The sequence below is a fragment of the Canis lupus genome, chromosome 38, assembly GCF_048164855.1.
Source record: "Canis lupus baileyi chromosome 38, mCanLup2.hap1, whole genome shotgun sequence".
NCBI classification, from domain to species: Eukaryota; Metazoa; Chordata; class Mammalia; order Carnivora; family Canidae; genus Canis; species Canis lupus.
This window is the reverse complement of record NC_132875.1, coordinates 8,831,022-8,841,238: the sequence shown is the minus strand read 5'-3', so window position 1 is coordinate 8,841,238 and position 10,217 is coordinate 8,831,022. Positions and strand designations below refer to the sequence as shown.

At 44.6% G+C, this 10,217-nt stretch overlaps 1 long non-coding RNA gene across 2 annotated transcripts; it reads left to right on the top strand.

Moving 5' to 3' along the window:
• The first annotated feature begins 1,827 nt into the window (after positions 1–1,827).
• LOC140626690 (uncharacterized) lies at positions 1,828–5,829 on the top strand. Of its 2 annotated transcripts, none has more exons than XR_012025735.1 (3): positions 1,828–2,125; positions 2,369–2,556; positions 2,958–5,829. It is a non-coding gene; the product is annotated as an uncharacterized lncRNA (long non-coding RNA). The 2 variants fall into 2 exon arrangements; XR_012025734.1 differs by having other exon boundaries at positions 1,833–2,125; positions 2,374–2,556.
• Positions 5,830–10,217: the final 4,388 nt, after the last annotated feature.

Sequence of the window (10,217 nt, the reverse complement as noted above, 5' to 3'; positions counted from 1 at the left end):
CATTCTTCCAAATACATAGAACCATAGCTATGTACTCTCATCCAGAGTTGGCACTGAGGGAAGTCTGACGTCCTCGTTGGTGTCTCAACCTGTCCAACCTCATGGCCATCAAGTCCTGGTCACCAAATTGCCCAGTTGGGTTCACCTACTTCATTATGCCTCAATGCCATCTCATCTTTGTGTTTTCACCTCTCAGGAGGTGGAAGCAGGAGTGCTAGGTGGTGGAAGAGAACAAGGCAGAGGGCTAGAAAAGGAGCCAGCTCACCTCTTGCAATCTTGGGCTAGCCCATCATTGCACCACCCATCGTAGGATCCTCTTCTGACGTGGTTAGTGTATGTAACCACACGTGTTGATCAGGCTTTAGTGCTGTTGGTGTAGTTCCTTGCTTTTACCAGAGCTACTTGGCTTACTCACTATTTCCAGAAAAAAAAAAAAAAAAAGAACGAAATATCTCTATTTTATAGACAGCAATACCCTGGGCAGAAGAAAGAGAATTTGGAAACCCATAGAGCTACACCCTTATCTTCTACCAAAACTATTACAGCCAAATTAAAGATTGAGCTGCTAACTAAAAAGGAATAGAAGACAATGCAGCTGATTATAGAGCAAGAAAGGTATTTCTACGAATAACAAGAAAGGTAGAAACCATAAGAGAAAACACTTACATTACACTAAAAGTGAAAATTTCTGCGTATCTTGGTTATTTGTGGGTAGTGATATTTAGGTGATTGTATTTTATTGATATTATTGCTTCTCTGCACTTTTAAATGTTTTTAGTAAACATATAAAAAGGAAAACTCGTTTTACCTGCCCCACACAATCAACAAGATTGAAAGTCAAATATTAAACTAAGAAAAAGAATTGCAGCATGTAGAGGATTGCCTTCTAGAATGCAATTTGTAAAAAATTCTTCATTGGGGAGCCTGGGTGGCTCAGTCCATGAAGCATCTGCCTTCGGCTCAGGTTATGATTTCAGGGTCCTGGGATTGAGCCCGGTATCCGGCTCCCTGCTCATTGGGGAGTCTGCTTCTCCCTCTGCCTCTGCCAGCAGCTCCCCCTCCTTAAATTCTCTCTCAAATAAATAACATCTTTTAAAAAATGAAAATAATTATTCATCAATATGGAAAATACTCAGTTCCTGGTAGACAGATAAAAGTCATTAATGGAGTAGCCTCAAAAAAGGCACTACAAATGAGTAATACATTTTTTTAAATGCTTAGTGTAATATCTATTTAAGCAAATGCCAACTAAAACAATAACGGACACATTTTGATAGGTGCCTATCAAAATGCTGGAGATTAAAAATACTTTATACACATAGCTGGCAGCCTTGTACATTGGTATCTTTTGGGGAATGCGTCAAAAGATTTGTCATTTTGTTTATCATTGAAATAGCAATTCTATTGCTAGCAACTGATCTTCAAGAAACAGTCACAAATGTTTCCAAAACACAGATTTGATCCAAATAATTTTTCCAATAAAAAAGTGTTTCCCCGAATTGGGGATTGGTTAAGTAAATTACAAAATAGCCATAAAAACCCTTTATACACGAATTTTCAGAACAGTATCTGATGTGAACAATATACAGTATATCTTGTCTAGTAAAAAAGCAGTACATCGCACAGTCATTTCTTTTTGGGTCAAAAAGAAAATGTACAGGGGGGAAAAAAGAAGCAAGATGTACACATCAAGTGTGATTGGTGGTTACCTTTAAGTCTGGCCTCTCTATGTTTAATACATTTTCTTCAATTAGCATATATGCTGTGGGAAAATATTTCAATTGTGTTTTTACAAAGTTGGCAACCAGCGTGAGCAGATAAAATGAGCCGCACTCTTTGTATGGCCTGTCACCCCTCCACAAAGGGGTGATATTATTTTACTGACAGCCCTGAAGACCACTCAATCTCATGTTGCAAATCTGGCCACGATGGGGACCAAGCCCAGTGCAAGGAGAGAACTGCAAACATTTCAAGGGCGAACATTTTCTTGGCTTCCAGGCTCAGAAGGAAGGAGGCAATGTCTTCCGTGGAGAGGGACAGGAGAGCTCAGGAACGCAAATGCTACAGTAATATTTTGCCCACAGATTCAGAGAGAAAAATCCAACCCAGGCAAGACGCTCCCTTGGTGCGTGCATTGTGAATTTCTTGGGGAATTGCAGGGAGGGGAAGGGTTGCGGGTTCCGTTTGGTTGGTTTCCACTGAATAGCATTGAGCCAAAAGAAAGCCCATAACTAATTGGCTCTGTTGGAGGGGGAAATGCTATCAGGACTTTTTTCTTTCTTTCTTTCTCTTTTTCTTTCTTTCTTTCTTTCTTTCTTTCTTTCTTTCTTTCTTTCTTTCTTTCTTTCTTTCTTTTTATCTTTTTAAGTGCAGTGGGCACGGAGACGTGACATTGCATCATTGCACGTTGCACGGTGGCAGTGGCCTTGCTGTTCTCTCCTGGACAGAGGAGCAACCAGAATGGCAACTGAGATTAGCATCGAGTGACCAACATTGTATTTGCATCTGAAAGTGCCCGCCACAAACAGCTGAGGCAGCATTTGAGCTGGAGGAGAGGTGAATAAATCCTCTGGAGCTGTCCTGTTGGCCTTCGTAGGGCTGGGCTGGAGGGTCCATGAAGAGAGCCTTCTGGATTTAGGACTAAGATCCCATCTCAAAAGAAATAGCCTCTATGTCAGGTTCAATAACTTGCTCGGTGAAGGATGGCAGCTTGGGCATGTTTCTTTCCTTGATTTCTGCAGGCTCACTTTGTCTCTTTCTCTTCCTTCCTGCTGCATGTTGCTCTACCTCATTCACCAGGCAGGGGATGTGGGCTGATACTCCTTCGTTTCATCATTTGTCAATGCGCGGGGGGGGGGGGGGGGGGGGGGGGGAATAGCCCTCCTCCCCCCTTAGTGAGCTCCCTCCCCAAGGAGGTGAGGGCTGCACCTTACTTGGTCCACTGTCCTCCTCTGCAGCTCTGTCCTCCATGGGGGCGAAAGAGCAGAGACAAAGGAATGGAGCTCCACTTCCTCCTCAGGGAAAGAGAAAAGCTTGAAATTGTGAGTTTTCCCAGGCTTCTTCTGGGATGCCAAGGAAGACTGAATTGCATAATCTCACAAAAATGTGAGATGCAACCTACGCCTTCATAAACTAATAATATAGAGTCGAGGGATTAGAGACACTGAGAAACATGTGTGTGATTTCCTGACCTGAGCACAATTAAAGACGTTGATTGTGAAATCTAAATGCCTCCAGAACCAAAGAACTACAGACCCAAGAAATGTAACTCACCATGGAGGGATCCTGATGTCATGTTGGGTTCTTTCATAAGAGCTCCCGGGGAGAACCCAGAGACACGTAGGAGTGTCTTTTCCATTAAACTCAGAAGGTCCATATTGGAAACCTTGCCTGTTCTTCCAACAGAGAGAGATTGCATCGAAAGGCAAAGCTAGCTTTTAATATATTGCTATTTTAGAGATTTCCTTCTTTCTCTGTATTTGGTTTGTTTTAAACGTGTTGATTATTGGCTGTTGATGAGCAAAGCACTGGGCTCAGAGCAGAGCTGCTGGGCTTGGAACCGTAGCCAAATGCTCCAAGGGCCTCCTCAGCAGCACCTGCCCGAGCAACATGAAGGAGTGCAGATGTGTGGCCTGGCAACTCTGGAAGGAAGGTTACCCAAGGGGCAGTGTTCTATTAAATTGAACACTGTTCATTGGGCACGTCCTTGTGTCACATCACTGTGTTAGGGCCACACATTGGGAACGCAAAGGTAAGTGTGACATAGCTCCTGCCCATAAGAATGTCACAATTTTTTTTAAAAAAGATGTTATTTATTTATTTGATCGAGAGAGAGAGAGAGAGAGAGAGAGAGAGAGAGAGCGTGCACACCAGTGGGGGCAGAGGAGTGGCAGAGAGAAAAGGGAGCCAAATGCAGAGCGTCCCGGGATCATGACCTGAACCAAAAGCAGATGCTTGCTTAACTGACTGAGCCACCCAGGCACCCGAAGAATGTCACAATTTGATAGGAATATAATTAAATTAAAAATAAATTTAAAAAATTCAATTCAATTAAAAAATTGAATTCATTCATGTGCTAAATTAGCAACATGAACATTATTTTTTTATGCAGACTCCAGGGATAAGGGAGGCCTTTAAAAAAATCCTTCATCAACATCATAATCCAAGGGAATTTATCTAGACTTATTACAAGGATTTCTGTCTCTGGACCCCCTAAGTCTGTGGTGCTCAAAGTAGATGTGGGTACCCTAACCGTGCAGATGCAGAAATGAAATATGATAACATATTCATGCTTTTAAATGTATTCTTTTGAATTTTATTTTTTGTGTATGTTTTATAACATGACATAATGGTTCAGTAGTAACTGTATTATTTACAAAAATAATGAACTATGTTGGGAGGTGCATGCTCAGGAAAGCTTGACTTGAGAATGTGAACGGAAGTTTGAAAAATGATTAAACTCAGTTGTCCCCCATCATCCTCAAGGCCGTGGATCATCTTCCCTGAGGCCTCTGGGTAGTTTGGCTGCATCGTAGCAACTGGAAGCTCACCTGGCCATCTCTATCACCTCTGCTAAGTGGAGAAGACCCTCCAATTATTGGCATCCTTCCTCCTTTGCAGGTTCCCTGTCATTATATGACTTTCCCTCTGCCCCCCCCCTTTTTAAAGATTTTATCTATTTATTTATTCATGAAAGACACAGAGAGAGAGAGGCAGAGATATAGGCAGAGGGAGAAGCAGGCTCCATGCAGGGAGCCCAATGTGGGACTCGATCCTGGGACTCCAGGATCACGCCCTGAGCCGAAGGCAGACGCCCAACCACTGCTGAGCCACCCAGGATCCCTCCCATCACCCTTTTATGTCATAAATGGTTAAGGAGGCAGACGCCCAGGTAGGTGAGGTAACTCATCCAACATTATAGAACTAGTATTACTAAGGTGCTTTCTGGCAAAAATTAAGGAAGAAAACAAAACAACGCTGATATTGGCTGAGATGATGGACTAGTTAGAAACTGGCCAACATTTTAAACAGAAAAGCAAAAATCACAAAACCTGTTGGTACAAGAGCTATAAAAGCTGTGAGGTGAAGGAGGCACGGGGTAAATGAATCAGCACAACTCATGGCTACTTGTGGAATTCGGTGGTCATACAGGCCCCGTGAAAATCCCCACTTTGCCGCTCAGTACCTGTGAGATCTGAGCTATGACTGGACACTCTCAAGTGTGTCAGTTGCTGCTCTTGGGCTACAAGGAATAGAAACCAGCTCTGGCTAACGTAAGCACTCCCCAAATGAATTTGTTGAGAGGGAATGGGATCATTCCTAGAATCCAAGGGAAGAGCTGGAGTGCAGGCCCTAGGAAGGATAACATCTAGTGCAGTTCCTGGGACCCTGGCAATGACATGGAGCCTCTTGCCTCTCGGGACTGGGCTCTGAAAACTCCACCATAACTGCCCTTGGGTTCTGGAATGTACATCCACTCAGAATCCTAAGTTCTCAGGATGGAGATTCCAACTGGCCTGTCTTAGTCCCGTGCCTATCTGTGTGGTTCTGTGATTGGACAGGGCTGGGATTTAAACCCTAGGAGCCTTCAGAGTGGAAGAAAGGCTGGTGCACAAAGGAAGGAGGGCAGAGCCAGACAAAAAACTGGGCACGTCTACCACACTGAGGTTCAGTTACCTCCTCTGGGAAATGGAAATGAAAATACAGATCTGAGAGGGGTTGCGTTGCAGATTAATCAAACAAGATAAAGTTTACAAAATCCTCATTACAAGGCCTGGCGCTTAGTAAGCATTCAATAAATACAAATAAAAATTTTAAATAAAATCAAAAGCAGACATTTTTATGATCTTTCCTATGAATTGTGTGAGATCATATGGGAATTCTTAAAAGGTCAGACTCCTTTCTTATACAATACTGGTAGAAGTGGCTTTAAGTAGGGAAATCTCAGGGGGACCGATCTGAATGAGCGCCAGTGGTGGAACGACTATCTGGAAGGGAAGATGACCGTACAAGTGACTCCAGGGGGACATTTCGGTTACTTTCATCTCTGCTTGGTGCATGGAGTCCCGCTCCTCTTCATATGTCATTGTCCTCAAACTCTGATGGTTTGATGCCAAGAGCACATTTGCAAAAGACAAAGAATAAATCACCCCTCAAAGTCACTCCTCGCCCCATTTGCTTTTTCCCTAGATCTTGAGGTTCTTACTGTGGTTTCCCTAACCCCCACAAGGGTACTCTGGATTTGGGAAGGAGAAGAAAATCCTGTCTTTGGGGAACGGGTTACTCCCAAGAAGTGTCAGCCCAGCAATCCACAGTCTGGCAATTGCGAAAAAAAGTGGTCAAACTCATAGACAGAATTTTAGATGATGAACGGAAATTCTTATCATTTGGGCTGCATTAAATGCATATTTAAACCACATAAATACACCCTCAGACTTGGTATGCCTGCGTTTCAGGGTCGACAAACCCAGCCCCAGTTGTACACTTATTATCAGACAGACGCCCCATGTGCCCAGCGGGTCAGGATGTGCGATGGATGGTGAATTTGTGTGGGGAGGGAGGCCGTGAGCACGCAGTGGGGCAGGTGGGGGTGCCGGCCCCCCTCACCCCCCGCAGCCCCCTTATCACCCTGGCACAGCGCTAATCTCTGCCCCGGGACGGGTCATCCCAGAACTGTGGGTCTTGGGACAAAGGGCCTTGAGCCGGGAGCCGGTTAAAGGGCTTGTTCGGGTTCAGGGTGACCAGAAAACTATTCCGAGAAGGTCCCAGCCAGCAGGTGCCAGCTGGAAAGCCAACAGATGGCTCCTGGGTGCAAATGTGAGTGGTGCTTCTCCGTGGGAGTAAGGTCCCTGCCAACCAGCCAAGTGGGGACGTGGGAGCAAGCAGGGGGGTCATTCAAGCAACAGGCTCATTTTGGTCTGGCTGAGCTGAGTGGTCCAGAAAGTCCAGGAGCATTGCTTCAGCCAAAAGGCTCTTTGATCTGTGGAGGAGTTTCTGGAGCTGGATTTAGCCGTCTCCTCCTCCTCCTCCTCCCCCTCCTCCTCCCCCTCTTCCCCTTCCTCCTTTCCTCCCCCTTCTCCTCCTCCCCCTCCTCCTCCCCCTCTTCCCCTTCCTCCTTTCCTCCCCCTTCTCCTCCTCCCCCTCCTCCTCCTTCTCCTCCTCCCCCTTCTCCTCCTCCCCCTTCTCTTCCTCCCCCTCCTCCTCCTTCCCCTTCTCCTCCTCCCCCTCCTCCTCCTTCCTCTTCTCCTCCTCCCCCTCCTCCTTCCCCTTCTCCTCCTTCCCCTTCTCCTCCTCCCCCTTCTCCTCCTCCCCCTCCTCCTCCTCCCTTTCCTCCTCCCCTCCTCCTCCCCCTCCTCCACTTCCCCCCTCCTTCTCCCCCTCCTCCCCTTCCCCTCTCCCTCTTCTCCCTCCTCTTCCTCCTCCTCCTTCTCCTCCTGTCACAGACATGGCCTCAAACAGCCTCTCCCTCCCCTTTCCCATCTCACCAGCTCCCCGTGTCCTTCAAAACAGACAAACAATATTCCACACAGACATCTGGGGAGATTCCAGGCAGTTCTTTCTCTCCTCCCTCTTAGACCCTTGAACATAAAACACACTTTCTTTAGGCATTTTTACACCTCGCGTAGCTTGTGGTGGGCACGAAGTAAGTGACAATGAACTGGTTCTTCCCGTCTGACTATTAGGCAGATACTCAGGGCCGTATTTCTTCACTCTCTCAGGCGGTTATTAACTTATTGGAGAGGACAGAAAAGCAAGAGTTTAAAAAATGATAAATTTAGTGGATGAGTAAACCACAATTTTAAGCCAAGACAAAGTGGTTATATATGTACATACACACACACTCACATAGACACACTGAGATATGCACATAGTAGATAAACTGCTTACAAGGGTTTGTTTCTTTTCAATAGCAAGGTCTCTGAGTACATGTAAAATATGATTTGATTTGCAACATGTGACTCGAACACAACCTTTGGGGAATGCATTCCTTGCATAAATTGTGGCGAATGTACAAAAACAACACTTCAATGCTATCAAAATCTTTGGCTGAAGAGTAGTCAGCTACATATATCTTTGGTTTACAAGAGGCTAAACATCCAGATAGATTGCAAAAGAAAAAAAGTTTCCTAAAACCTTCCTTTGGCCCATCATACTGGGTCTTTATACTTTGGCCCAAACTTTATCTTTCGAATCTTCTTTTTCATTACTCTCCTACACAATCCTTCTATTTCTGTTTATTATAAAGCAGCAACTACACATTTCAAAGTACATATGATATTTATGAGGACTCTAGAGTCAAGGATGAATCTTGGAACTCTCTGTGGTGCTCAGGCCCTGGGATTGGAGGAAATGCAGAGACTGGACTTCCCAATGAGAGGTCATCCATTTCTCTCTCTCTCTTTCACACACACACACACTTCTGTAGAACAAGGCAATACCATCAGGCACCAATAATTAAGGGGAGAACCCGCTCCATGCTGAGGAAGCAGAATGGATGTCGTGGGCTAGTCCCACTTTAAAAGACATTTTAACCAAATAGGTCTTGGGGATCACTGACTTGAGTCTCATGTTAGGGTCAGAGCAACATGGGTTCAGTCTAACTCAGTGGCTAAAGCCTACTTGGCTGTCCAGTCTTTGGCTTCGGGTCGGTGTGGTGCTTCTCTGCTTTTCATGCTATCCTGAATGTCAAGGCTTGAGTTCTCCCTTTGACCGTGACACAAACTAAGTCTAACTGTCCGGCCACACTTTTTCTCTGTCCAAGTGCAAGCGGATCCCAACTGAAAGCCAAGCACCCATCCTTCTGTGCAGTGGTCCACATCTACCTTGTGTCAGGGCATCCAGCACTGTGCTCCACTCAGAAGAGTCAGGAAATAATTGAGTAAATAAGAGTTCAATAACTATTTGCTTGGAAAACAAAACAGAAATGTAAAAAAATAATTTGTATGAGAAGCTGAATTTTTAGGTTCTACATCAAATATGTTAAAATCTTATAGACCAGTTTGTGTACAGTGGTCTCTTCTCCCAGTATTTCTGGGAGATGAGACAACTTCTGATCACTGCTGACCCTCCCTGGTAGGGGGGCTCAGAATGGCAAAGCCAATGGATATGAGACTGGAATCAGGAGCCTTGAGTGTGAGTCCATCACTCTAGGGCAGCCTTGTGACCTGGATCAAGTGAAATTCCGTCGAACCCAATTTCTTCATTTGCTGGTGATAATGAGGTTCTGAAGACAAAAATGAGACACTGATGGGAAACTACTTTGGGCATTGTCACTCTTTGTCACCTTTTATATGGCTTTTTTTTCTGCTGATAATATATAAGCAGAAAGAGCTTAACCTATCTTCATATCTGAGGGGTCAACTGGTGGAGCTTCTTATGTCATGCCAAGATGCAAATCAAACCATGCAAAGTGCTGGTCTATGTATTTAGAAAGTTTCTGGAAAATTCACAACCATCTTTGGTAGTATGCTCAAATGGCTCATTACTTAAATCCTGGAAAGGCCTTGCCTGTAACATGGTTTGTACTCCCTTTAGGTCCTACAGTACCTACCAAAACAATTACCAGCTCAACTCTGACTATAAATTAGCCCCTCCATTTTCTGTCCATAAGAGCATCTCTAACTTTTTGGGGGACCAACACAGTATAGGGTGATAGGTTATGAATGGTGACATCTGGCTATCCCCCGGCCTACAAAGGGGGTTGCACCCTTGGAACAATGAGAAGAAACACGGGTCTTCCTGACCTTCCCTGAAGTAACCCTCACACTGGACCTCAATAAAAGCATAAGACATTTTTAATGAAAGGCTTTAAGTGATCATTCTAAAGTTGCATAGAGAAAGAAGATTGTGATATTGCGATTTATCATAAGAAATGAATATATATATATATACTGTTCTTCATTTCCATTTCTGGCAAAGAGCTCCTCCTTAAACCATTGGAATTTCCTAAGAGATGAGAGTGTAAAGAAGTCTTATGTCTTTTGTAATGTTAATGAGGTGACTTCGAGGACACCACGTGTGAAGTTAGGGCTGGTTGCCAGAAAAACCAACCATGTGATTAGAGAGGTGGAACTTTCAGGCCCACCCTTTCACCCTGGGGAGGGGAGAGGGCTGGAAGTGAAATCAATTGCCAATGGCCAATGATTTAATTAATTGTGCCAATGTAGTGAAACCTCCATACAAACCCAAAGGATAGGATTTGGAGAGTTTCCAGGTTG